Source organism: Tenrec ecaudatus, chromosome 1 (genome assembly GCF_050624435.1).
Source record: "Tenrec ecaudatus isolate mTenEca1 chromosome 1, mTenEca1.hap1, whole genome shotgun sequence".
NCBI lineage: Eukaryota > Metazoa > Chordata > Mammalia > Afrosoricida > Tenrecidae > Tenrec > Tenrec ecaudatus.
The window spans coordinates 321,576,336-321,581,361 of NC_134530.1; the positions used below are offsets into that span (position 1 = coordinate 321,576,336).

Sequence of the window (5,026 nt, forward strand, 5' to 3'; positions counted from 1 at the left end):
GAGGGTGGAAAATAAGAATTGGGAAGGAAATTCCAGGAAGAGCCCACCCCTAGAGATTAACCAGCCTTTTTAGAACCACCGCCAGGTGTTCTTTGGCAAAATGCCCACTTAGAGCCTGACAAAAGCAGCCAGAGGCTCATATTCCAGCGGGAGTGTTTGTGGCATAGTGGCTTAGGTACTGGGCTGCTAACTGCAAGGTCAGCAGTTTGAAACCACCAGCTGCTCCTTGGGTGAAAAATGAAGCTTTCTGCTCCTGAAGAGCTGTAGTCTTGAAAACCCACAGGGGCAGTTCAACCTGACCCTACCAGCCACTCTGAGTTGGAACCAACTCAATGGCAGTGAGTTTGTTTGTTTGTTTTCAGTGGGCTTTGGTGGGAGACAGGGCGATTGCACACTGTTGTTAACTATTGTTGGTGGCTGCTGTGGAGTCCACCCTGAACCATGACAACCCTGTATACAATGTGATCAAACCTTTGCGATCCTAGTTTTCAGAAGTAGATCACTAGGCCTTTCTTTGTAGTCCATCTTAGACTGGAAGCTCCTGGAAATGCTCAACCTCGCTGTAATGGTTAGGTGCCATTGAGTTTATTCCAACTCATCATGACATCATGAGCTTCCTAGTCTAGCAGTCGTAGGGGAACAGTTGGCCAGGTTTTTCATTCTACCAGATGCTGGGCGGGTTCAGAAGGATTGGCTTTTCAAATGGGATCCCAGTGTTCACCCATGGCAACATCCAGCTTTCCTTTCAGCAACCTAGTAAGCCATCATTCTCAATCGATAGATCGGGTGGTGGCTGCACATCTGGAAATTAAACCTAAGTTTCCTGAATGGAAAACCCAAAACATCAACCCCACTGTCCTTGAGTTGATTTTGATTCATAGTAATACTATAGGACAGAGTAGAACTGCCCCGTTGCCTTTCTGAGACTATAAATCTTTATGGGAGTAGAGAGCCTCATCTTTCTCTTGTGGAGCTTGATTAGTAAATTTATTTATTTATCTAGTTATCTATCTATCTATCTATCTATCTGTTTATTTATTTATTTTTCCTTTAAAGGTTTTTAATCATAAAAATTGGAGCAGAGTTTTCACTGTAATACCCATATGTGAAGTTTTTTTAAATCATTTTATTAGGGGCTCATATACCTCTTATCACAGTCCATATATACATTAACTGTGTAAAGCACATCTGTACATTCATTGCCCCCATCATTCTCAAAACATTTGCTCTCCACTTAAGCCCCTGGCATCAGGTGCTCATTTTTCCCCTCCCTCCCCACTCCCCTGTCCCTCATGAGCCTTTGATAATTTATAAATTATTATTTTGTCACATCTTGCCTGGTCAGATATCTCCCTTCACCCCCTTTTCTGTTGTCCGTCCCCCAGGGAGGAGGTCACATGTAGATCCTTGTAATTGGTTCCCCCTTTCCATCCCACCCTCGCTATGCCCTCCCAGTATTGCCACTCTCAGCACTGGTCCTGAAGGGATCATCTGCCCTGGATTCCTTGTGTTTCTGGTTCCTGTCTGCACCAGTGTCCATCCTCTGGTCTAGCCAGACTTTCAAGGTAGAATTGGGATCATGATAGTGGGCGGGGAGGGGGTGAGGAAGCATTTAGGAACTAGAGGAAAGTTGTATTTTTCATCATTGCTACATTGCACCTTGTCTGGTTTGTCTCCTCCCCCACACCCCTCTGCAAGGGGATCTCCACTGCCTGACAAATGGGCTTTGGGTCTCCACTCCGCACTCCTCCCATCATTCATTATGGTAAGATTTTTTTGTTCTGATGATGCCTGATACCTGTTCCCTTCAACACCTCATGATCGCACAGGCTGGTGTGCTTCTTCCACATGAGCTTTCTTGCTTCTGAGCTAGATAGTCACTTGTTTACCTTCAAGCCTTTAAGACCCCATACGTATCTTTTGATAGCCAGGTACCATCAGCTTTCTTCACCATATTTGCTTATGCACACATTTGTCTTTAGCTATCGTATCAGGGAGGTGAGCACACAATGATATGATTTTTTGTTCTTTGATGCCTGATAATTGATCCCTTCAGCACCTTGTGATCACACAGGCTGGTGTGCTTCTTCTATGTGGGCTTTGTTGCTTCTGAGCTAGATGGCCACTTGTTTACATTCAAGCCTTTAAGACCCCAGACATTATATCTTTTGATAGCCAGGCACCAACAGCTTTCTTCACCACATTTGCTTATGCACCCGCTTTGTCTTCAGCGGTTGTGTTGGGAAGTTGAGCATCATAGAATACCAATTTAATAGAAGAAAATATTTGCGCAGTGAGGGAGTACTTGAGTGGAGGCCCAATGTCCTTCTGCTACCTTAATACTAAACCTATAAATGTATGCACATAGATCTATTTCCCAATCCTCATATATAAATATATTTGAATATATTCATGTCTTTATCTAGACCTCTATAAATGCCCTTTACCTCCCAGCTCTTTCCTCTATTTCCCTTGACTTTCCTCCTGTCCCACTACAATGCTCCGTCCCCACCTGGGTTTCAGGAATTCCTCTTGGTTACATTAACCTTGATCATGCCCAACCAGGCCTCCCACACCCTCCTCACCACCAATTTGGATCACATGTTGTTCCCTTTTCCCTGAGTTTGTTAACACCACTTCCTTTCCTCCACCTCCCCCTATCCCATGTCCCCCCGAAACTGTCGGTCCCATTGTTTTCTCCTCCAGATTGTTCATCCAGTCTATCTTATTTAGACAGACCTGCGGAAATAATAACATGCATAAAAACAAGACAGAGAAAAACCAAGCAACAATATACAAAACAACAACAACAAACCAATGACAATAAAACAAAACACAACAAGAAAGAAAAGCTTGTAGTTAGTTCAAGGATCGTTTGTTGGCCTTTAGGAGTGTTTTCCAGTCCAGTCTGTTGGGGCACCACGCCCTGGCCCCAAAGTCCACCGTCAGCATTCACTGGGGACCTTGCCGCTCCATTCCCTTGCTATTCTGTCCCACCCCCTTAGTCTTTTGCCTCGGTGGGGAGGGCTCGGATTGGGTGCAATTCCCACACTGTGTCTCCAGTGTTGTCCTCTGTAGAGCTATGGGTCAGTGAGGGGCATCATGTTTCATAGTGGGGCTGGCCATGTGGTCCTTTCTGTGGACTGGCTGCTCCAATTGGGGTCATCGTCCTCAATGCCTGGTGGGCCAGGATGTGCTCCACTCTCTCCTCCCGTGTGCTATGATCAGATATGTCCCTCTCCCGGAGCTGCAGATTCAATGCCATCTTTTGAAGTAATTTTTTTCTAGGGGGAGGGGCAGGTGTCCACTTAGTAGTTGGGATTGGGGCCACCCCCCAGACCTCTTTACTGGTTCCCTACTCCATGCCGGCATGTTGCATTCACATATTGGAGCACTGGGTTGAAGTCTGGTCCCTTTCTCCATGTGGAGATATAAACAATACCCTCCCCTTGGGTGGGTTAGTGCTCTGTGCCCCTGCTACCCATTTCTTTTTTTAAAAAATGCAAAAGGGGCATAAGGGAAAAAGCTACTATATACAAACATTCCTGGGACGAGGACTAGGTAATATGGCAGGGACCAGGTCAAATACAGGAATACACATGGTAGACAACTAAAAGGAGGCGGGGAAAGGAAAAAAATAATAATGAAAAAGAAACAGTAAATTTCAACCACTGTCCTTGAGGTTAGTAACTTAACACGTAACCAACTACTCCACCGGGCTCCATTTTTCTTGCATGAAATCGTGGGTGATTTACCTGATGAGCGAGGGTAGCGTGTGCCTTCTTATTAATCTGTAGTGAACAATTTTTCATGGATGTGGTGAAGCCCACGTGAAACTTTAAGTACTGACTAACAAATAAGCCCAAGTCAGTCTCTGTTTACCTTGCTTACTGGGTACTTGATCCCTATCAGGGATTATAGATTGGAAGAGAAGCTTTGTTTCTGCAAGAAGGCACTGGGAGAGAGACAGATACCAGCCATGCCTAGAAGCAGAGTCCCTGATGTGGTTAAAAAAACAAACAAAATGCAATTGTTCACTACAGATCAGCAAGAACAAGTTAAGCCTCTACTTACCTTGCTTGTTGGGTAATCCAAATCTGCCTGGTTGTCAAGAATTCTACCCCCACCCCCACTGGTCTCTTAAACTGATGTCAAAATACTTCAAAGTCACTCCCATTGAGTGAATTCTGACTCATCATGACCATATGGGAGTAGAAAGCCCTCTCTTTTTCCTGAACTGATGTATACTCACTACCATTGAGTTGATTCTGACTCATACCGACCCTATAGGACAGGGGACAACTGACCCTTGTGGGTTTGGGAGTAGAAAGCTTCCTCTTTCTCCCTCGGAACATCTGGTGGTTTCCAACCACCGACCTTGTAGTTAGCAGCCCAGGGCTCGCCGCCAGCAGGGCTTCTTGAGGTTTGCCTACCCCATAATGTTCCACTCGGATGAAGGCGGCAGGGTCAGAGTGATCCATACACCCCCCCCCCCGAGTTCTGACCTTTGGCTTTCTCACACTGGTCTCTTTTTTTTTTTCTCCCACAATTTAATGTGCCCTAGGCATGAAACAGCTCTGGCCACGATCTAGGCATCAAGCTAGGATGAACAAAGGGCTGCCAGTCTGCTCTGCCCCTGACTGATATAAGAGCACTACCACCAATCAGGTGTCTCTTTGCCCATAGCCAGGGAATTCACACTGGTCTCTTACACTTGGCTTCAGGATCTGTTGAGGACTGATCCTGGGATTTGGATGGTCTGATGCAGGGGGAGGTACAGCCTTTAAAGTAAATAATACCACCACACGTCAATGTTCTGACTTCATGTGGGCAGGAATCCCTCCAACTCCCTGTCTCACCTCCTGCATCTCCCCCACCCCACCCTCTTCTAATGGAGCCCATCTGCTCCACTCGCCCTGCTCCTTCCTCTGCAAGGAGTGCCGATACTGGTCAGCAGGCTGACCCTGCCTTCACCATCGCCCCCTCGCCTCTTTGGCTGTATATACTGAAATATTTTCATTAGAGG

The 5,026-nt window shown here is 46.0% G+C and overlaps 1 non-coding gene across 1 annotated transcript; it reads right to left on the minus strand.

The window, feature by feature from the left end:
- Positions 1-4,551: 4,551 nt before the first annotated feature.
- Positions 4,552-4,695, minus strand: LOC142437861 (small nucleolar RNA SNORA48). Its single transcript, XR_012782368.1, has one exon. It is a non-coding gene; the product is annotated as a small nucleolar RNA SNORA48 (small nucleolar RNA).
- Between the last annotated feature and the right edge of the window lie 331 nt (positions 4,696-5,026).